Consider the following 24935-nt stretch of genomic DNA (forward strand, 5'->3'; position numbering starts at 1 on the left):
TAAAAAAAATACGAGCACTCATAAAATTAACTAAGGCCAATTTTGAGAGAAAAATTGCCATGGATTCAAAGGACAATCATAAGGCCTTTTTCAGCTATGTTAGGAACCTAGGTGTAAACTCCCAGATATGCTCAGAATTAGTCCAAAATGATACAAAAATCACTGAACCCACAGACATTGCCAACATACTGGCAGACAGGTTTAGTGCAAACTTCACCTCTCCCTAAAGGAGAGATAACTATCCCAGCAGAGTGTAGCCTCCCAGACATCTCAAATGCGCAGGTGAAAGCTGCTCTCTCTGAAGCTAAAAACACAGCATCAATGGGACCGGATGGTGTCCCCGGCTGTGTGCTACACGAGCTAAATGAGGAATTAAACCCGCACATATGGCAGCTGTTTAATCTCAGCCTTACCACAGGATACGTGCCCAAGGAGTGGCGTACGGCAACTGTGGTCCAACTCCACAAAGGCGGTGCCTCTATGGACCCTGGTAATTACCGCTCCATAAGCTTAACAAGTCTAGTCTGCAAAGCTATGGAGAGGATCATAATGGAGCTCATAAACAAAGATATAGGAGACTTGCAGACATTGGACCCGACCCAGTTTGGCTTCACAAGGGCAGATCATGCCTTTTGAACTTGGTCGACTTCTTCGAAACAGTCACCAAGGCCATTGATGAGGGAAAGGCAGTCCATACAGCCTACCTTGACCTTGCAAAGGCTTTTGACACAATACCCCACTCGGGTATTGTAGAAAAACTTACCAGCTTAAATGTAAACCCATATGTCACAAGATGGGTTGCAAACTGGCTTAAGGACAGAACCCACAGGGTTAGAGGTGCTGGCGCTATGTCAGACTCCAAGCCGGTCACAAGTGGTGTCCCATAGGGCTAGGTCCTTGGCCCCCTATTGTTCGGCATCTACTTCTCAGAAGTACAGGCCAACATGGGAGGACTTTGGCTGACAAAGTTTGCAGACGACTGCAGACTGAGCGCCATAGTGGAAAGTGCATCGGACACGGATATCCTTCAGAAGGGACTCACGGAAACAGATAGCTGGCGCCAGAGCCATGGCCTGAAGTTAAACGCCAAAAAATGTATAGTCATACCCTTCAGGAAAAACAAGGTAACCCCAAGCTACCATATAGGTGGCAATCCACTAAGCACAGAAGAGGTTATCAGGGACCTGGGGACCCAGGTTGACAGTGGCCTTTCTTTTGACACTCACGTTGCTAAAGTGGTTAGAAAGACCTTCTACATTGCCCACCTGATCATGAAGGGATTCACATCCAGATCTAGTGAGGTCATTGTTCCCCTGTACTCTTCACTTATCAGACCAATGATCGAGTACAATGCCCCATTCGGGATGTATCTCACCCGACATCTGCAGCAATTGGAGAGACCCCAAAAGTTCCTCACCAAAAGGATAAAGGGACTCCAAAATCTGTCATATGCTGCCAGATTGAAGAAACTCCAGCTCTATTCAGTCACATACCGCCTGCTCAGAGGTGACATGTGCCTGACATACAAGGCCATGTCCAACCCGGAATTAATGGACATGCTCCACCTCAAAAAATCCAAATCCACCAAAACCACTAGAGCAAGTGATTTAAACCTTAGCATGGATATAAATAGGACGTGCTGGAGGGATAGATTTATCACTCAGAGACTCCCTATGCTGTGGAATAAAATCCCGGTCCATGTGAGGCAGAGCACCTCGCTGGCTCTGTTCAAGAGAAATCTTGACCTGTGGATGGGAGATCGTAGGTTTACCCCGAGAATCATCTCTGTGTCACTGCTGGACAGAGGCACAACAAACTAATGGGCACAGTATTTTTTCATATAAGGGGTGGCGTAAGCCACAAAACTTTGGGCTAGGCTTATAAATGCCTTAGGGCAGATAGCCTAGTATAAACCTATGAACCTATGAACCTATATGCTATTGGGAATATGAAAAAGACCATGCTTTTATATCTGGATTTTTGTTTACAAAGTGCATAAAAGATGTTAGGGTATTGATAATGTATTTAGAATTTATATTTTTGTGTTTCCCTGTTGCCGTATATTCCTTCAGTAACCAAAGTAAGCTATTCGGTACTATTTCCATATGTTTATTTATTGTATCATGAGTGGTTTTAACCAGATTTTTTCATGTACTAGTTTCCATTTGGAAGTATATTCTTTGTTTAACCATAGAGAAACTGTTTTTAAAGCTGACAATTGTATATAGCCTTCTAAATCTGGTAAGGCTATTCCACCTTCTTCCCAGTTGTCAAAATGATGTCTTAGGGCAACTTTAGTTTTTTTGGGTACCATGAGAATTTCATTACTAACCCTTCAAATTGTTTTAAATATGACTTAGGTAGAGGTAGTGAGCAAGTTTGTATAAAATACTGAATTTTTGGGAATATAATCATCTTAATTTATATACAGTCTTTCCTCCAAGGTAAAAAATAGCTTATTCCATTTTTGTATGAGTTCTTTGATATTATCCAAAATTTCTTTATAGTTTAGTTGCACTGTTGTAACTATGTCATTTGTAATTTTAACTCCTAAGTATTTGATTATATAATTTCTAGATAGATATTTATGATATTTTTATTTACTGCTTCTTTGATCGTATTCATTAGTAACATATTGGTTTTATTTTCATTAAATGATAGTCCAGAAAGCTTCTTAAACTGTTTTGTTGCTTTCCATAGTTCTTTTAGTGTGTTATTATCTTCTTTTAAAGTCAATAAAATGTCATCCGCAAATAGTTGAATCTTTATCTCAAGGTCAGTATCTAGTTGAATTCCTTGAATGTTTGGGTTTGCACGTATGAAATTTGCTAATTGTTCTATTACTAATGTGAATAACAAAGGGGAAACTCGACAACCCTGTTGTGTACCTTTTGTAATGGTAAGAGGCTCAGACAAACAAGATCCTATTTTTATGTATGCCAAAGATTTATCATAAAGAGACCTTATTAATGAAGTAAAATTTTTTGAAAATCCATACTCCACCAGTGCAAGCCAAAGGTAATCCCAATTCATGGAATTGAATGCATTGTTAATATCTAAGCAAATGACATTCATTTTATTTTTTGTTTTGTTTATGAAATCAATAAGGGACAAAATTCCCTTTCTATTGACATATGCATTTCTGTTTTCAATTAATCCTGTTTGATTGTTCTCTATCAATAATGGCAATATTTATTTATTTATTTATTTTATTTTACATTTGTTAACCGGGCTAGTCTAACTGGATATATTTCCATTTTCAGCAGAGGCCCGGGGAGAAAAGCTCCACATATAGACAAAAGAGGTATAACATGAGCAAAAAAAATAACAGATTACACTCTGGTAGGACGTAGACAATGAACATAATTACCAAACGAATAGGACTTTAAATTCCTAGACAATGTAAAATAGCAACATGTTAAGGCTTATTACATCTTTTAAAATCAAGAAGAGAAAAGTGCAAGACCAAGGAAAAAGAAACAGCGATAGAAAGAGAGAGAGCAGATTTATAAAAGATATATAGTTTCTGGAAAAGAGTCATAGCCATATAGAGGAAAGATATAGGGGAGAGGTCCATATATGGTAGAGGAAGAGAGCTAAGGGAGAAAGCAGGAGGCACAAAAGAATAGGGAGAGAGAAAAAAAAGGGTTAACTAAGGAAATTAACTTTTTAGTCAGGATTAGAGCAGGGGCACATCCAGTGGCTTTTAAAGTAGATTCTAAGTTTTTGTTTAAACAGAACAGTAGATGCAATGGAAGTAAGTTCGGTAGGAAGTTGATTCCAGTGTTTACCAATGGAATTTGAGAAGAGGGAATCACCAGCTAGGTTATTAGATTTGGTTAAGGTGACTAGCAGTTTGTTTGATGAGCGGAGTGAGTTCAGATTAGAATAAGGGGTTAAGAAGTTAGAAAGTACAGGTGTGTTATGAGGTTGGTAGAAAGCTCTTTGGACAAACGTGAGTTGGGAAAGAAGCAGCATGTTTGTCAGTTCAAGCCAGTTAAGTTGCTGCAGATTCAGACAGTGGTGAGTTCTGAAAGGCTTACCAGTAACAAATCTAGCTATATTATTGTAAGTGGTAGACAGTTTGGAGAGATTGTTTTTCTTGAGGTTAGTATAGATTGGTGAGGCATAGAGAAGAGTGGAAATAAGGTGAGAGTGAGCAAGAGTAACTTTGGCTGGGGAGGTTAAGAAAGTTTTAATTTTATAGAGAGAGCCAAGTTTCCTGTTTACAGATTTAATGGTATTGTTGATATGACAGTCAAAGGAAAGATTGTTGTCAATTGTGACTCCTAGTAGTTTAGTAGTAGAGTCAGGTGATATAAGGGTTCCATTATTAGATAAGATAGTGAAGTCTAATGTAGGGGATCTGGTAGTAGGCCTAAAAAGTAAGAGTTTGATTATCTTTGGGTTTAGGAGGAGGCAACGTTTTAAGAACCAAGTTTCAACTTTGGAAAATACAGTTTGAGTATTAGTTTGAAGTTCAGAAATGGATTTAGCAGAGCAAATTAGTGTGGAGTCATCAGCGCATGTAGCTTGGGGAATAGCTGCTTGTAAGTCATTTATAAAGAGGGAGAAAAGAAGGGGTCCGAGAATAGAGCCTTGGGGTACCCCAAGTGAAATTGGGAGAAGAGCTGAGAGTTTGTTATCCCAGAGGACGGCCTGTTTCCTGTTAGTGAGATACGATCTAAACCAGTGGACAACCTTAGATTCTAAGGATAGAGATTCGAGAATATTTAAGAGGAGAGAGTGGTTAACCATGTCAAAGGCTTTGGACAAGTCAATAAAAAGAGCTGAAGACAGGATGTTATTATTGCGATTCTTGTTAATAAAGTCTATAAAGGAGAGGAGAGCGGTAGTTGTGCTATGAAAAGGCCTAAAGCCATGTTGACAGTTAGAAAGAATGTTATTTGTTATTAAGTGGTTCATTAACTGATGGTGCACACATTTTTCCATGATTTTTGCAAGTGGGGACAAGAGAGCTATGGGCCTATAATTAGAATATTCATAGGAGTTGCCTCCTTTATGTAAGGGTATGATGTGAGAGATTTTCCATATGTCAGGAATGGTTGCTTCATTTACAGTTCTATTAATAAGGATGGATATGGGATAGGCTATTTCAGATGCTGCTTTTTGAAGGAATTCAGATGGAAGTTGGTCTGCCGAGGGGGTACATGGTTTGAGTTTGTGGATACATTTCTGTATAAAGGCAGTGGAGATGGGTTGTAGCCTAAAGGTTGGTAGTTTGAGGTATGCAAGGTCAGGGATACTAGTGTTGTCACTAGAGAGATGGGAGGCCAAGGAATTAATAGTATCAATAAAGAAAGAGTTGAAAGTATTGGCAGTATCAAGGGAGGAATTGTTTTCAGACCCGGAAGGGGATGGGGTGGTAGTCTGTCCAGGGTGAAGGAGTCTGTTTAGGGTTGACCAGAATTTTTGAGGGTTATTGTGTTTTGCTTGCTGGAGATTACTATAATAATTCTTTTTATCAGAGAAGATAGCTTTTTTGGTGCTGTTTCTTAGGTGCCTAAAGGTCTGTTGGTCTATGGGAGATTTGCTGGTTCGCCATCTTTTCCAAGATTTGTTCCTAAGTAACATTTTTTGTCTTGTTTCTTTAGAAAGCCAGGGGGCAGGTTTAGATTTAATTCGGATGGAACGTTTTGGTGCGTGATTATCTAGAATTGTTAGGAATGTGGTGTTAAAGTATAGAACAGCTTCTTCAAGAGGAAGTGTCTTTAGTGGGTTCCAGTTGCAGGCATTTAGTTCAGTTTTAAATTGAATAGGGTTGAAGCATTTGAGATCACGTAGGGTCTTATACATAGGAGAATTGTTAGAGGGATTTCTTTGTTTTATAATATAGGTTAGATTGTGGTCACTAAAGTCATCAGGTAGCATTCCGGACTGATAGTTTAGTTGAGGTTTGTTAACGAGAATCCAATCTAGAATACTTTCTTTGTTGTTAGGTTTGTTGATCCTAGTGGAGGTGTTTATTATCTGAGTAAAGCCATGGAGATTAATATGAGAAGTTGGGTTATTAGTGTTTATTGAGGACCAGTCAAGGTTGAGGTCTCCAAGTATTATAGTTTCTTGTGGGTAGGTGGAAGTGATGCAACTGAGGATATTTTCTATGGTAGTAGAGTTATTTCCAGGAGGTAGATATATACAGATAATATAGATAGATTTTTTAGGGTTTAGTTGTAGCTTTGAGATAAGAAGTTCAGTATTGGTAATGTCCAGGTTATCATAGGGTACTAATGTTAAATTTAGTTCAGTTTTAAATAGTAGTGCCACTCCTCTGCCTTTTTTAGTTTTGCGGTCGAGTCTCAAGATATTGTAACCTGGAGGAATGATTTCATTATCTTGAGTATAGGGTTTTAACCAGGTTTCAGTTAAACAGAGAATATCAAAGGAGTGATGTTCTAGAAGGGAGTGGAGATGGGTGATTTTGTTATTGACACTTCGGATATTAAGGTGCCCTATGAGTAGAGTATTTGCATTGGAGGTTTGTAGTTGAAGGGATGAGTTTAGTGTAGCAGGTATGGTGTCAGATGAAGTAGTTAAGGGCCCTGGGTTGGGGTGGATGTCCCCATCTGCCAAGGTAGAGTGGTTAAATTCCAGGTGAGCTTTGTTAGGAAAGTTTAGTAAGTATTTTAGTTTCCTAAGCCAGAGATTTTGAATTTTAATGTGAGACAGCCTATGATATCTGGCTAGGAGATAGCTAGAGGTAGATGTAATGTTTAAATGAGTGAAGTTTAGGCTTTTAAAATCAGAGGTAGTATGTTTGGGAGAGTAGTTAAAGTGGTAGTTAGGATTTGATTCATAACAGGTCAGGAAGTAGGGTAGTGTGAGAGCAAGAGAAATAATGAGCATAAGTGTTAGTTTTAACAGAGTAGTTTCTGTTACCAAGGTCTTGGGTGGAGGTTTGTAAGTTTTAGTGGACATGTTGAGGTGAGAATGAAAGGAAATAGACGAAGGGGCCTAGGCTAAGATTGTAGAATAAGTAAGAGAAGCTAGACGGAAGAGACAGAGTATGTAATTAGCTTAGGGTGGGTAGGAGAGATAATTGAGGAAGGTAAAATTGGGAGGGAGTTACAAATGAGGTAGGAGTCTAGGATAGGTGTAAATATAGAGTGGGTGGGGTCTGTGAGGTATAAGGCTAAGGGCACGTGGGGTGGGTGGGATAAGGGGGTAGGGAGGGGAGCGAAGCGGGGCAGAAACAGTTAGAGAAGAGAGCGTAATCAATCAGCTTAGCAGGGAAGCTGATACACTACGAGCCCCTATATGCTAGTTTAAACAGTGAGTATAGGAGAGTTAGGTAAAGAGAGATGGAAAGGTGAAGGCAGTATGCAAGAATATAACAGGTACAAGGTATAAGTAAGAAAATGTACAGTTTACAGAGGGACACTGAGAGGGGTATTTGAAAGTAAGTAATTAGAAATATCCAAGATACAGTCGTTTGGTATATTTGTTTTATTCTGTTTGCATGAACTGTCATAAATATTTTATAATCCATATTTAATAAACTTATGGGTCTATATGAGGTACATTCATCAGGTTTTTTATCTTGTTTCAAAAATTGCTGATACTTGAGTGTATTTCCAAGAAGGAGGGCATTTATTGCATTCCTTAACTGATGTGAAAACACTTAGTAATAGATTTAATGCATTATTAGATAGTAGTTTAAATATCTCTGGTGATATATTATTACCTAGAGCTTTGTTTAATTTTAGTTTCTTGATTTGCACTTCAATTTCTGTCATAGTTTTATCTTTAACTATTATTTTTCTGTGTTCATCTGATAGCCCTAGTCTTATATTTTCCTTAAGGAATTTTCTAAGTGCTTCACTTGATTCCACTTTATTTTATTGAATATTGAGTTGATTAAAATACACTCTAAAGGCTTCTAGAATTCCTTCTGATACTTTTTTTTTGTCTATATTGTTTATTTCTTTTATCTGATTTGCCTTTATCATTCTTTTCATCCTGTTCATAGGTTCATAGGTTCATAGGTTCATACTAGGCTATCTGCCCTGGGGCCCCTTGATTTGAGTATACTGTGCCCTTTTTAAGGTTTAGTTTACTGTGCCTCTGTCTAATAGTGACAGAACTGGAATTCTATTCCAGAGCGAGCCTCTGGGTTATGAACCTGTCCCTCCAGCAAGTTCTATTTATTTCTGTGCTGAGGCTGTTAGCTATTCTCCTTTGTTTTTTTTGGATTCATAGAGTAAGAGCATAGTTTGACCTTCTTATTTATTTTATTAATTTATTTTATTTATTTACAGTTTGTTTTCCAGCATAGTCCATTGGGCTACAAGAAGCCTGTTTTCAATGGAGTCCTGGGGAGAAAAGCTCCAGAAAAATACAAATACATAGAATATATAGTACACATTGCACATATACATTACAGATTATCTCATAGGAATACAAAGTAAATATGATAAGAAAGGTTAACAATGATAGAATACATCAGTATTGTTCATTAAACAGAATCAAATAAACATTTTTTTTTTGTTTTTTACAAAAGTAGCAGCATAGAGTAACTGTTAAGTAGTTGGTCAAATAGTTCAATAGAGCTGTGGAACTATAGGAGGCAATGATGGCGTATTTAGTTCTAGGAGAGTAGGAAGTGGTATTAGAAGGATTAGGTAGGATGGGAACAGAAGCACTTCCATTGTGACGTTAGGTGTGAGTGCAGCAAGGTTTTAAATGAGGAGGGACTGCTGGTGATGTGGATAGGAGATGGTAGAGAATTCCAGAGGTGTGCAAGAGAGAAGGACATTAGGTGATTCCCAGATACATAGCTAATCACAAAAGGGTTCACATCTAGAAAAAAGGAAGTCATTGTCCCCCTCTACTAATCACTTATCAGACCCCTCATTGAATACAATGCCCCATTTTGGATGTACCTCACAAGACACATACAACAACTGGAGTGGCCCCAAAAGTACCTCACCAAGAGGATTGCTGGCCTCAAACAGTTGCCCTATGCTAACTGGCTCAAGAAACTCCAACTCTACTCGGTCGCATACTGCTTACTCCGAGGAGACCTCTGTCTGACATACAAAGCTATGTCAAACCCGGAATTGCTGGACATACTCCACTTGAAGAAATCCCAATCTCCCCGAGCTACAAGCTCTAGGGACCTAAACCTCACCACAACAATAAATTGGACATGCTGTAGGGATAGATTCTTGTCCCAGAGACTTCCCATGCTCTGGAACAAAATTCCCATCTATGTCAAGCAGAGCTCATCATTAGCACTCTTCAAGAAAAACCTTGATAAGTGGATGGGTGATAGGACGTTCACCCCTGTGATCATGTCTGGGTCTCTGTCGATAGAGGGGTAGGAATTTAACACTACATGGGTGGCAAAAGCCAATACACTGTTGGCTAGGCTTACTTTAACCCTCAGGCCAATAGCCTAGTACATACCTATGAACCTATAAGATGGACGTGTGGGTTTGTAGAATTTAATTAGTTTTGGGGAATTAGATCTTAGATCTTAGAACCTCTCTAGATCAATCATTGTTTTATGGTTCAGTATCTCTAAGTATTTTTTGCTGAGGTCTTCTAATTCTTTTTCTGAAGCTAAGTTGCCTTTATGAATATCTAATTTCATTTAATCTATTTTAGTTTATAGTTCTGCCTGTTCTTTATTCCATTGCTTTTGTTTATTTTTATACCAGGCTACCGCCTTCCCATATAAATATGCTTTCATTGCATCATATATATATATATATATATATATATATATATATATATATATATATATATATATATATATTAAACCTCATCTGTGATATTTAAGTCTAGAAATGTTTGCATCTCTGCAGTACAGTATTGTTTAAACTCTTTAAGCTTTCCTATATAGGCTAGAATTCTAATGATTGTAAGTTTTCTCTTAAAGTTAAAATCTATTTCAAAAGTTATTGCATTATGGTCTGAGAAGGGGCAGGTGATTGTTTTGACTTTGCTTATTTTTGTGGTAAGATCTTTTGTTATGCACTATCTATTCTAGAAAAGGTGTTATGTCTATGTGAGTAATGTGTGTGAACTTTGTTCAGCATATGTGTTAATGTCCATTAAGTTATATGAGTCAGTAAACTCTGTAAGTAATTTTGATCGTGGAGATTTCTTGCGTGTGTTTTTAGCATTTGTGTCCTCTTCTTTCATTATGCAATTAAAATCTTCTGCAATTGCACTTGAGGTGCATTTCATGGCATCCATGCGTCAAACACATAATAAGCTGGTTATGGTCAGAGACACAATACCAATCATCTATATTAGCATGCTGGGTTGGGGACTGATCAAAACTGACCAATTAAAGGCACAGCCTGGGTGAAAGCATTTTCAGAGTTGATACAAAATTGTGGAATGTTATTACGATAAGTAGAGAGATTAGGACAATGAAAGTAGTTTGGAGTTAAGATAAAAGAAGATGAGTATTGCAGCATACAACTAACTAAAACTAAATCAAAACTACCAGTATTTGCATTATGTAGAATATAATTCACAAGTCAGTGGGATAGGAGAGAGGAGTAAAGCAAAGCCAGACAGAGGAAGAAGAAATGTCATAGAGGGTAGGAGTTATGACCATTAGGGAAGTATACAGGGTAGGAGTTATGACCATTAGGGAAGTATACAGGGTAGGAGTTATGACCATTAGGGAAGCATACAGGGTAGGAGTTATGACCATTAGGGAAGCATACAGGGTAGGAGTTATGACCATTAGGGAAGTATACAGGGTAGGAGTTATGACCATTAGGGAAGCATACAGGGTAGGAGTTATGACCATTAGGGAAGTATACAGGGTAGGAGTTATGACCATTAGGGAAGCATACAGGGTAGGAGTTATGACCATTAGGGAAGCATACAGGGTAGGAGTTATGACCATTAGGGAAGTATACAGGGTAGGAGTTATGACCATTAGGGAAGCATACAGGGTAGGAGTTATGACCATTAGGGAAGCATACAGGGTAGGAGTTATGACCATTAGGGAAGCATACAGGGTAGGAGTTATGACCATTAGGGAAGCATACAGGGTAGGAGTTATCACCATTAGGGAAGTATACAGGGTAGGAATTATGACCATTAGGGAAGCATACAGGGTAGGAGTTATGACCATTAGGGAAGCATACAGGGTAGGAGTTATGACCATTAGGGAAGCATGCAGGGTAGGAATTATGACCATTAGGGAAGCATACAGGGTAGGAGGTATGACCATTAGGGAAGCATACAGGATAGGATTTATGACCATTAGGGAAGCATACAGGGTAGGAGTTATGACCATTAGGGAAGTATACAGGGTAGGAATTATGACCATTAGGGAAGCATACAGGGTAGGAGTTATGACCATTAGGGAAGCATACAGGGTAGGAGTTATGACCATTAGGGAAGCATGCAGGGTAGGAATTATGACCATTAGGGAAGTATACAGGGTAGGAATTATGACCATTAGGGAAGCATACAGGGTAGGAGTTATGACCATTAGGGAAGCATACAGGGTAGGAGTTATGACCATTAGGGAAGCATACAGGGTAGGAGTTATGACCATTAGGAAGCATACAGGGTAGGAGTTATGACCATTAGGGAAGCATACAGGGTAGGAGTTATCACCATTAGGGAAGTATACAGGGTAGGAATTATGACCATTAGGGAAGCATACAGGGTAGGAGTTATGACCATTAGGGAAGCATACAGGGTAGGAGTTATGACCATTAGGGAAGCATGCAGGGTAGGAATTATGACCATTAGGGAAGTATACAGGGTAGGAGTTATGACCATTAGGGAAGCATACAGGGTAGGAGTTATGACCATTAGGGAAGCATACAGGGTAGGAGTTATGACCATTAGGGAAGCATACAGGATAGGATTTATGACCATTAGGGAAGCATACAGGGTAGGAGTTATGACCATTAGGGAAGTATACAGGGTAGGAATTATGACCATTAGGGAAGCATACAGGGTAGGAGTTATGACCATTAGGGAAGCATACAGGGTAGGAGTTATGACCATTAGGGAAGCATGCAGGGTAGGAATTATGACCATTAGGGAAGTATACAGGGTAGGAATTATGACCATTAGGGAAGCATACAGGGTAGGAGTTATGACCATTAGGGAAGCATACAGGGTAGGAGTTATGACCATTAGGGAAGCATACAGGGTAGGAGTTATGACCATTAGGGAAGCAGCTACATTGGCCTTGTTGTAACAGGTGCATTTAAGTTCCCTTCTGAATTTAGCGTAGATTTTTTTCCCTTTAAGTATGTTCAGAGAGATTGCCAAAGTAAGGCAACTATAGAATACAGGCATTGATGACACAGTGGAAGTTAACTCTGGGAGTTGTGATAGTGGGAGCTGTTTTTGAATAGTGCCTTAGGTTAAAAGAAGAATTTTTTTTTCATGATGTTTATTTGACAGGAGTGAAAATGTTTTGGGATTTAGTGGCCTAAAGTACAGACAGAGGTCCTTTCTTTATTGACATATTTTTGTGACCGATCGTGCTACACTCTATGTCATGTTGCACTGAAATCTGTTGTGGAGTACAGATAACATGGCTACGACTATTACATCATTAGAAGGCAGGGCCAGTTTACACAGATTCAGAAAGTAATTGGACAGCTGTTCAGCATATAGAAAATACAAACAGCTTTATTAAGCTTAATAAATATAGTTTCACTTAAGTAAAATAAAAACTGTATATTTTAGCATAATAAACCCCACTTTACGTAATAAGAGCATGCATACAACAAAAAGAAATGGCACAGAAAAAAGCCTTTGTGCATGATCATTAATCAATTTTTATTCTTGGTTGCTGCACTGTTCATTGTGGTATAGTAATTATTTTATTTATTTCCTTAATTAACCTGTATTACCTGATCTGACACCTAGATTTTCTTTGTCCAAAATCAGACTTTTCAACTGTTTCTAAATTTGTAAAATATCTCTGTTTTGCTTCATATTTTTACCCTGCCATGATGAAAATTTGACTTTCTTGTAAAGGACTGAAGATTACAATAAGTCAATAATGCCAGACACTAGATGTTCAGATTGCTTATTCTTCAGAAAATTAACGCTGATGCAAAAGTTGTTGCTATTATAACTTTCCAAATTAATTAGAGAATTGTTTAAAATTGTCTCTGATATGGGACCTTTGTCCCTTCATTATATTTGGCTTTGGAATTCTTAAGCAAAGATGTTGAAAGGTATGTTTAAAACGAAGGTTTACCAGCACATATGTTTATTGTGTTTTCTGATCTCAGCGTCTTGTTTTTATCTCCCAGCTTGCTTGATCTGTACTTCTTCAGATGACATGAAGATAGATAACTTCTTCTTACAATATCTTCTATTTTAAAGCATTCTAGTAAAATGATAAATATACACATTCTCACACACATTCACACTACTCAGAAAAAATAGATCTGTTTTCAGAAAGGAGAACATCACACAAAGAAAATGGTAAGGCAAGAGTGAACAGCTATATTTATTTGTCATGACATCTGCAGCAGTTTTGATGGCATTGCAGAATTAATGTGTGAATAACAGAAGGCAGGCTTTGCTAATATGGCTTTAAGTTGTTTTGATGCACAAAGAATCTGTTTGTAACACTTGAAGACTCCAATGTTGTATGCATCTGAATAATGCCTTACATCTTATATGACCCTCTAGAGAATAATAACTTTAACCTGTTAGGTTAATTCTGAAATCTAGGCAACCAAGCACCTGAAACCCAAGAAACTTCAATTTAAAAAAAAAACAAAACCTGGTTGAAAAACCACTGAGGAATGGAACATAGGTTCATAGGTTCATAGCTTAGTACTAAGCTAATTGCCCTTGTGGGCCATTTTAACCCTAGCCAGTTACCCCACATGTGAATCAAATCCTGCACCTTGTGTCAGTAAGGTAAACACCTTAACTATTATGCCAAGCTCCCACCAAAATGCATTGAAGCTTCCCTGACCAAGAATTGAACCAGGGCCGGAGTAGTGAGAGCACTGAATCCTAACCACTAGACCACCAAAGACTCCCTTAACAGAGAAAGGAAACAAAAAATAGCGCTTTTATTACTTCTTTATTTTTAATGGAACATCTTCAGAAATACAAAATACATTATTTTAAAGCATTTAAATACCAAATATACTTTCCACCAAAAACATCACCAACCAATCTTTTACTTTCAAATAAATCACGTCACCAGTGATTGCTAGACCTGAAAATCTATTGGTTAATCCATACAAATATCAAATGATTATTAATTAATTATTAAATGTCTTATATTCTTTATAAAAAACATATATTCACATAAAAAAGAAGAAACTCACAATATCTTAATGTGAAAATTCAAAATAAATTCAGTTTAAGTAGATATTTCATATTAATACTTACATTGTAGCCTGGAAATCTATAGGTTTTTGTTTTTGGCAAAAAGTATGTTTGGTATTTAAATGCTTTAAAGGAATGTATTCTGTATTTCTGAAGAAGGAACAAATGCACTACATTTTTTATTTCCTTTCTCTGTTCCATTACTCAGTGGTCTTTTGACCACGTTTTGTCTTTTTAATTCTGAAATCTGTTTGAAAACTCATATATATATATATACTTATTAATTAAGATTAATTTTGTTCTTATCAAATCAGCAGGAGAAAAAAGCGACTGAGAGCTATAGCTACAAAATGAAGCAACTGCAGTAATCGTATACCTGTGAGTTGAACAAGGTGGAACACACTTTTCTGCAGTATTACGTTTTTACTGAAAAGAAACACTCTTTGTACCACAAAATTCATGAGAACCTACTTATGTTTCTCACTATGCTTTGCATTATAAGAGATGTGTGGTTATGCTGGTCTTTATAATTTGGCTGTGTGTCTTCTGTGTTCATTCTGGCAGCCCTTTCCTTGGAGTAATTGTTTTACAGTCTGTTTCACGCTTTCATTTTCATCCCCAAAGAAGAAAATTCTTGGAGAACATATATATATTCTGTTTCAATGCATAAGCATAAATGTTGATGACATGCACTTCCCACTGTAAATTCAAACCTGGGGGGTGGCATCTATGTCCCTTATGGATAAGGGTAATCTGTAAAATCTGTAAAATATTCAAGGCATAGACACAAACCCATACTAATGTCTTGCCCTTAAGGGCCATATACTGAGTAAAATCTGATTATATTGTATAGGCTTATAAAGGCTCTTGAGCTGTTAGCCTAATAATCTCCTATGAAGCTATAAACCTATTTGCACTAGTATTTCTCATAAGGTTTGCGTTATGACAACACAACCCATACAAATCAGACCCCTAATTAAGAACCAATCCATAAAAAACTGCATAAAGTCTATGTTATTTGATTAACCTTCAAAAACAAAAAAATAAAACATCTTTGGTAAAGAGGAAGCCTTCCTGGACCTCCAGATTCCCTTACTTTAGTACTCCAAATTAACTTCTGCACAAGCATAAAAAAGAATGACAAAGACCACTTACATTAGAAAAATTCTTCAGATTCAGACACTGCAGAACTATTACAAATCCTACATCACTGAAATTAAACTACTACCATGATTTAAACAAGTAAAAATAGCATAACAATTACTGCCTTAATAACTAACCTGACACATACATAAAACATAAAGTAAAAGACAGTTTCAACAAAAATCCAGTTTATTTACTACATAGGAATTCTCTTTGATGAAACTGTCATCAGTGGAATGACATGCTTTCATTACCATATTCCCAGAGTTCACCAAATTATCCTCTTGTTTAAAATGTTCATTGGATCAGAGAGATTCCAATAGTCATTATTATTTCTTTCACTTTGCTAGCTTGAAAGAGCCACTAATATAAACTATCTATTCGACAGAGGTGATTCCTGAGCCAAGAGGATGGGCCAATGTGCTCAGGATATCACAGTATGAATTAGCAGGAATTTAATACCATTTTACATGGAATATATAATAATACCTTTCTCTTGGTGTCTAAACATGACAAAATACATTTAGTCTGTCAGTTTTTGTAGAGGATTAACAATCTGAGTCATCAATTAACTGCTTCCTGTTGTCCAGTATATAGGGTTTGATCCCTTAAACCTACATTTGTCTACTGTATGACTTTGAACAAATTTCTTAACCAGACAGTGCTCCTGGATTACCACTAAAAAGGGACACTTTTGTCCTGTGGGCTTATCTAGTTAACAAATAAACAAATAAATAAATAAAATATACAATATTTTGGAGTTTCATCAAACTATTCAATGAGTTTTTAAAATCCTGCAACCCTATTTGTTAAAGTAATAATCCAGACTGACAAATGGATTTATTACAACATGGCAAAATCTGTGATAGGCTGGTGCACCATGCAAGACTGGTTTCATTATATTTGTACTCACTATGTGCCAAGGTAGGCAACCCTGAATGGGTTAAGTGAATAATGAGAGAATGAATGAATGAAAAGTGAACAAGTGGATGAACCTGGTAAAACTTGTAAGTTAATAATGCAATTCTTCAACTGAGGGATATCTTACACACAAATAAGCAATAAAATAGGTTTTACTTGTACAATTTCATTGCATAACTATTATAATGCACTCAAAGCAGAGATCTCTAAAATGTATTATTATTTTATTTATTTTATTTTCTGATACAATCTGTTCTACAATTACTCTTTTTCAGTCATAAATTGTTCCATTATCATAAAAGAAGCAGGTGAGCTGCAGAAAATAAGATTAACGCAATAACAGGTATACACATAGGCTAGCATATATACTAAGATTCCTATATCTGTAGCTCCAGCAAAACATAAATTATTGATAAACTACATTATCACTTTCAGGATAAAGGAATATCTGTTAATGTAGAATGTACTTTAGAAACAGATGTACAAAGCAAAAAAAACACTGTTTTACATTTGGCACAACCAGGCAGCCACTCAGCCACAAAACCACACAGCCACAAAGCCACACAACCACAGAGCCACACAGTCACACAGCCAAACAGCTACAGAGCCACACAGCCACAGAGCCATACATCCATACAGCCACTCAGCCACATAGCCAAACAGCTACAGAGTCACACATTCACACAGCCAAAAATCACAAACCCATACAGCCACACAGCCACTCAGCCACACAGCCACATAGCCACTCAGTCTTGCTCATGCTAAAGACCACACCTAGATGCTTGAACAGCAAATTGCAAAATTCTCTATGTCTCATGAAAAAGGAAAATGGGTTTTGTATCCACCAAAACCTATTAGCAAGTATGATTTGGATAATTTCCAAGAAAGCAACTTTATCTGAATTAACCATTAGGAATTTGTTCCGAGAGGTTAGTAATTAGCCTTTAGATGCTAAAAACAATGAATAATAAGGGCACTGATATAGCCATTAAGTTGTCGTTACAACCAATGCATTAACAAGTCTAGTGCTAATTTTCAGAAAATGTATTACAAGATCACAGGGAGAGATGTATTTTTGAGTCACTTGCTATATGCTACTTCTGTGATAAAAAAGTGATTCTACATGTTTATTACAAAAACATCAAGTCATTCTATACATACAGATAGTTCTAATATCAGAACTAATGCAGTAAGCCTTAAGGGATTGCATGTTGTTCTAAGATAAAACCACTGTCCTCTGCAAAAAAAAAAAAAAAAAATCATAGGAATAGAAATTTATGAGTAATGGTAAGAAAGAATTTTGGTTTTAGAATGCTACTCCACTCTTTTGTAGCAAAAGAGAAATAATAATAATAATAATACTAATATCTATCTGTTAGCCAGGTAGGCCCACTGGACAGAGTTCCTTTTCAGGGGTGACATCTGGTTAAGTAACTTGCTCAAGGTTACACAGCAGGCAAATAAGGACTTAGAGAATCAGACCATGCACCACAGGAAATACAGCTCACAACCTTAATCTTCAGCCAACTGCCGGGCGGGAAGACTGCTGCTAGACCTAAAAACATTAAGCAAGCAGTGGTGAACACAAATGTATGGTGACCAGTAATTAGTGTTTAACTATAGGAAAGTACTTAGCATGTAACAGCATCAAGCAACAGTGTGTGTGTGTGTGTGTGTGTGTGTGTGTGTGTGTGTGTGTGTGTGTGTGTGTGTGTGTGTGTGTGTGTGTGTGTGTGTGTGTGTGTGTGTGTGTGTGCGTGTGTGCGTGTGTGTGTGTGTGTGTCTGTGTGTCTGTCTATGTATGAATGTGCTTGTGTGTGACACAAATGGAAGGGTTACGTTACAGTGCAATACGCAACTGATACACATACTTGCACATATTTGTATGTGAGTTTATTATACATGACACTGGCACCCTGGCCTGCTGGTGCAGATGCAAGGTGTTTGTCTATGCCTCTGGTTCTATCCACACTCTCAAGCTGCAGGTGACTCCTATAGTGGCCTGATTACCTGACATTAACTAGCAGCTTGAACCATAGATGACCAGCAAGGAGAAGGAAGAATGCTGAGCAGAAGCTTCTTGTCTACCCCAGGTGGTGTGTGAATTGGTGAGGGTTCTAAATGTTCTCATTTTTCATGGCAGCATTGAAGGGAGCATTGGTGGTTCCATTGTATTGCTTGTGTATACTCCTTACCAAAAAAATCGGAGTACAAAGCTAAAAGTGATAATAAAACAAGCTGAGCAGCTCAGAATAATGACCTAGTACCACATGATGCCCTTATAGATTGGATTTACACTTTCCCTTAGGACTCAGATTATGGTTGAAAATATTCAAGATTGACCAGTTCTCTTACCTGGTTAAAAAATAATGAAATAAAAATAAAAGAAATACCCACAAACTCACTGGAAATGATGTCACTGTGATAGGATATGAGAACAACTGTGTCATCAAGGCATTAGGACAAACTACACATTCAGGCATGGAGGATTCAAAAAATGATATAAACAATATGGTGGATAGCCAACTGGTTGTCTGACAGGACCTATGTGGTTGGAGTAGTAAGTGCCAATTCTGAAAGGAAAAAAGTTACCAGTGGTGTGCCACAGGGCTCAGTTTTGGGCCCTCACATATTTGGCATATATTTCTCACACCTTCAGACCAGCGCTCCTGCCCTATGGTAAACTAAGTTTACAGACAACTGTAAATTTGATGTAGTTATTTGATTTTTAGCTGTGTCACATTACACCAACATGGATTAGACCATGTTAACAAATGGTGAAAGGACAATGGTCTTAAAGTAAATTTAAAATATGCAGTATAGTTCATTCTGGTAAACAAAACAGCTTTTTTTACCATACAGGAGATGCACTCCACTCCAGTCAGACACTGTTCTAATGGATCTGGGCACTCTTGTCAATAATCCATTATGATTTAACTATCATGTCTCCACAGTACTTCATAAAGCCGTTTATCTGCCCAATCTAATTTCTAAAGACATTTCCACTAAATGCAGAAAAAGTCAATTCCATTTTATTCATATCATATCAGACCCATTATTAAATATAATGCACTTTTTGGCATATATTTGTCTAAACATATTATACAACTTGAAAAAGATAAGATATTAATAAATAGAAGGCTCAGTGTCTCAAAAATCTTAGCTATCAGGAGAGACTGGCTGTCCTTTCTCTGTACTCAGTCTCTTACAGACTCCTCCATGGAGATCTATGTCTAGCCTTTTGCGCCAAGAAAAATTCAACTCTATTTGACCTCCTATTCCTTTGCAGACCTAATAGTACCTTAAATACTTGGTTAAAGGAAATAAACCTTCATCAACAGATAAATAAGACACAATGGCATGATAGATTCATATCACAATGTATCTTTTCACTGCAAAACAATCAGAGTAGCACCCTTGTCGCCTTCTAGGCAAACCTATATAATTGGATGGGCTGCATCAAACTCTCCCTTGATCTATCTTGTATTGCCCTCCTAAAGCCTATAGGGAACTTTTGAATCGTTTTCTTTGGCTAGGCTTGAAATTGCCTGCAGACTAATTGCTACGTACAGACCTATGAACCTTTGAACCTATAAACATATACATCAGGTGTGCAATCTGTGCAAATAACAAGTATATGTTTGTCTGAAAAATGAACTAATAAATGTGATGATTATTTCATGCTATCCATATATCCACCAGACAGTTTTCTAAGCATTGCAAGCATTATTTTACTGATTTAGTAGGTCAAATATTCTATTCGGAGTATTCAGAATACGCATTAGAGCAACTTTAACTATGAATGCAAATTGTATCATATACTTTTCAGAGGTTAAATGTCTTGGGAAAGAACAGATTGTTAAAGCAACTAAACAATACAATTGTGCCAATGTTCTGAAATATGCCAGTAGTCATAATAATAAAACATGGTAAAGATATAGCTTACTACAGGACTGTAGGAAAAGAAAACACTATCTTTAAGAAGAGATATTAACAAATTTCAACAAACTGGTAGTGGTTTGGCTGTTTTCTAGTACTTTTAACCTCTTACTAAAAGATGATCCATCATATTAAAGCAGTCGCTCATTGCAGAATGAAAGAACATGAATATGCAGTTAACAAATTAAAAATAAATAAATAAAATGTAGGTGGGGTCTGATCAATGACACATGTCACAGTGATGGGTACAGCCCAGCCATGACAATGGACTCCCAACACAGAGTTATGTGCACCCTGTAAACCTCCCAACTAATATGATCATCTGGGGTTCTGGGGTTCCATCATTTTTGGAAGGGAGTACTATCTCAAAAAGAGCAGCATTGAATGAGATGGTTCCTAACAAGTTGTCCTTTAAGCTTTGTTTTTCTATATCCTGAGATCACATTTGCAGCACAACAGTTCTGTGACTTTGCTTGAAGCAAAGGAACATATAGGAAGAGTTAACTTATTTCTCAAACATGCCTCTGCTCACAAATTGCCAAATGCCTTTTGAAATATACAAAAAATATATTAAATGTGGTTTATGGAATGCCATCTCTGACAAAAAAGAACAGCAGCAGAGTTATAGATGTTCTGCAGATCTCTAATAAGAATTCTGTTAGTCAAAGTTGTGAACAAGTTTTAATAAACTTCAACACAGACTCATTATGGACACTTTTAACATTTTTATAATAAATGTTCACTAACGTCTTCTTTCCTCATTATGTCATGAAGAAAGACAGAGAACCTTTGACAGAAAGATATCCTCAAGAAGAGTTCTTGAACTCAACTCCTAAGAGGAAGCACCAAGACCCATGACCTTAGTGATGATAAAGACCCCAAAGATGATGGCATATCACTTTTGTTACTAAATTAAAAGGAAGGGTGTCTGTCTTTAGTAGCAGATTCCAGACTTTTGGTAGCTCCGGAGAGAATGGTGACAGGGTTCTATGGCACAGTGGTAGTAGCACTGCACTGAATGTGTCCCAAAACATGCCAATCTGGACATTCAGTCCAATGTTGGTGAGATACCATTATTAAAATCCAACATAAACAAAACTTTCATCACAAGCAGATCCAATGAATATTTACATGTGGCTGCAACCCTCTCCCCAGTGCTATTCAACTTAGTAAAATAATAAGCAGTTAACCATTAAAAGTTTTAATTTGTATTTTTATTTATTAATTACACACATGTCCAACAGCTAAAATAGTAATAATGAAAGATCTGCTGAAACAAAATTATATAGAGGTAATATTTTGTAAAGTAATGGCTTAAAAACTATTTCAATTATGGCCAGCCTTCATTTATTTTTTAAGATCACAGCAAAGTTATGAATAATAAACATTAGCAAATACCCAGTAAAAAAATGCCTGACATGTATTTTTCAAATTCTAACAGTTCAAACTGGACATGCAGCTGCGTGGTTAGGATACCAGCTATAAAGAAAATCAGTAGAAGGTTCATCATCATTTTTAAACCGTTTATTATGGTTTGCCCTATAATGGTCATTGACTTATGTAATGATATTTGACACAGTTACAAAAATTACTCAGGTTTATGAAGAGACTGACTGGCCTTGGTAGATGGGTGGTAATCCACATAAGATCTGGAACATGGCAATACTTCCTAATATTATATTTTTCTCATGACATGGACATTGTGAGTAAGATTTTGTTAATATGTTTTTTAACTGAGTAGATTATTTACTATTTCAATAAAAGATGTGCTCTCATTTTTAATGTAGATTCTACTAATGGAAAAGAACAAGAATGGATAAATGTCAGCTCCGCACTATCCCTTCAAGAAGTCATTGTTTCTTTCATTGGTCATCTGGTAAAAAGTAATAAATGAAATACATTCTTTACATGGTTTATTTACTTTTTTTTTAATAACAGGAGGGGAAATACAGAAAACAAAGACAAGGAAGGCACAAGACTATTGCTTTCCTGGGCAAGGTAATGAACTTTATGTTTTTAAATAAAGCCATGTATTCGTCAGTCTTAAAGACCATAAGCTGTGTCTCTGTGTTGACTTACCCATGATGCAATGGGTCTATATTACATTGTCGACCGCTTAGATTGTTGAATGCCTAAACATCGACACCTAAACATTGACAACTTAAAATCATGAACGGCCATTTCCACACACGGAAACAATGCTGTTGGCCAAAGTGAAAAAAAAAATTTTTAAACAGAAATCAAGTGGGGGGATCCATCCCCCCTAACTAAATATACCAACTCCAAGATCACTCTGTGTTGTAAACAGGGCAAAATCCACGTAATGGCCAAATTACTTGTTTCCCTGTGTGGAAACGGCCATTCATGAGTTTAAGTTTTCGACGTTTAGGCGTTCAACAGTCTAAGCGGGTGGCGATTTAATATAGACCCGATGTAACTATTTATTTAAACATAAAAAACATTTCTGTCTTCAGATGATAAACGTTGTATCCTTTATCATCTAGGTTCTGGTTTGATGAGTTTGCTGTTCTGTCAAGTTTAATTCATTAGACTTTAACAGCTACTATCAGTTAGAATTCAGAGATGAATTATTTGTCACTTAAAATGGTCCTCTTCTTCAAACCTTATTTTTGCAGCTGGTTATTAGCCTGTAACAAGATACAACATGCCTCCTCTTTTCAGTGATTGAATGGAATGCTGGGAAGTAACCAGCATGCAAGTGACCTTATGAATAGTTGCATATTATTTTTTAACAACTCTGCATTTGCCTATTTTTATCAAATGAACATAATGTATTACTCATAGCTCCAGTGACCACTCATTATATTCATTTATTTTTTTTTTACTCAAATGATTTTTATTTTGATGAAATAACGCAATAATTTAATACATTCATAACATTCAATAATTACTTACAGTATTTGCATTCAGCCTGACAAAAAGGATTCAGATAAAAACATTTGAAGTTAAATAATAAGTTAATATATAAACTATGATAGTTAGGAAGAGTTTGGTTCCATCTGTAGGGTATCAATCAAATTCAAAACTTTCCTCCATGGACTATTAACCAATGGCTTAGGAAAAGTTCTTAACTCTTTAGTTCTTTTCTCCATTAGTTTGCATTTCTTCAGTGATGATAGGAATTCCTCCATTGTGGGTGCTACATTAGAGTTCCATCTTCTAGTTATACATTTTCTGGCTATTGCTAACATTGTCCACAACAAATACAGGTCATCTTTTTTCATATTATTACTATTAACAACATTCAATAAAATTAAAGATTTTGTCAAAACAAATATATCAGTATAGATAGCTTGAAGAAATGTGTTAATCTCATTCCAATATGGTTTAATATTAGTACATTCATAAAAAATATGAGACCAGTCAGCATTAGTGGACAGATGACATCTCCATCATAACTTGCTGTTTGAAGGGTTCATTTGTGAGAGTTTCTCAGGTGTCAAAAAGGATCTGTGTAGAAATTTCCAATGAAAAATCTTCCAGAATTGTAAGTAAGAAGTTAGTTTAACTGAAAATAAAATGTTTGTTTTATCTTCCATTGATAATGATACTTGAAACCCTTTAGTTAGAATTTGCCAGTAAGAATCTTTGGGAGCTGTCTTATAGACAATTAAAGTGTTATATAGATATGATAATTCATTCTTAACATTGATATTATTATATAGAATTCCAAAAATCCAGTTTATAATTTTTGGTATGGTTTTGAAGGATGAGCTGTGTATTATTCTACATAGATCTTTAGTGTATGCTGTGACACTGAAGAAAACAGCAGTAGTGTAGTGGTCAGAGCATCTGCCTAACGAGCAGGCATTTCTGGTTTGAGTCCCACTGCAGCACATACCAACCAGTCATTACGGGATAGGCTATAGGTTGCCAATATACTTTGTGTGTTCAAAGCTTGTTGGTTGTCAATACATTGCAACCAACAAAATAGGTTATTATTTTCCCATAAACCAAAAATCTCTCTATGTGTTTTATCAGGGAAACCCCTTGTTATAGAAAATGGTATTGAAAATCTATGCCACGGTTTTATATCTAAATTTGTGTTAATGAATTTTCTAAACACATCAAAAATATTGTTTATTAGTGTTATTTTAGTTAATTTTGCTGTACTATACTGTAAATTTAAACTTAAATAGTACCATGTCTTATCTTTGTCAGTTACCAAAGCATTTTTTGATTAACAATTTTCATAGGTTCATAAGTTAGTACTAGGCTAACTACCCTTGTGGGCCATTTCAAGCCTAGCCAATTACCCCATGTGAGAATCAAACCCTGCACCTTGTCTTTGTAAGGTAAGCACCTTAACCATTATGCCATCCTCCCACCCATTATAATGGAGTGTAACTGTTTCCAATTGGAAGAATATCTAGGATTTATGCAATTTATCACTATTTTAATTATCGATGCCTTTATATAAGTATCAATCTCTGGGAATTTTAACCCCCCGTGTTCCCATTTTCTGATATGATGAAAATATGCCACTCTGTTTCCTTTGGGGTACCATAGGAATTTCATCAGAGTTGAGATTTTTTTAAGGATTTTCTTTCCTGGTGGAAGCATAAGGGCTGGTGCTATATATAATATTTTAG

General features: G+C 36.6%; 1 long non-coding RNA gene across 1 annotated transcript in view; it reads left to right on the forward strand.

Annotated features, from left to right (window-relative positions):
- Positions 1-22321, forward strand: part of LOC122813912 — a 223201-nt gene extending 200880 nt beyond the window's left edge. The window contains exon 3 of the long non-coding RNA XR_006366741.1: positions 22261-22321. This is a non-coding gene — a long non-coding RNA (uncharacterized LOC122813912). The remainder of the gene's footprint in view (positions 1-22260) is intronic.
- The last annotated feature ends 2614 nt before the right edge of the window (positions 22322-24935 follow it).

Source organism: Protopterus annectens, chromosome 1.part1 (genome assembly GCF_019279795.1).
Source record: "Protopterus annectens isolate FY-2018-M chromosome 1.part1, PAN1.0, whole genome shotgun sequence".
Taxonomy (NCBI): Eukaryota; Metazoa; Chordata; order Ceratodontiformes; family Protopteridae; genus Protopterus; species Protopterus annectens.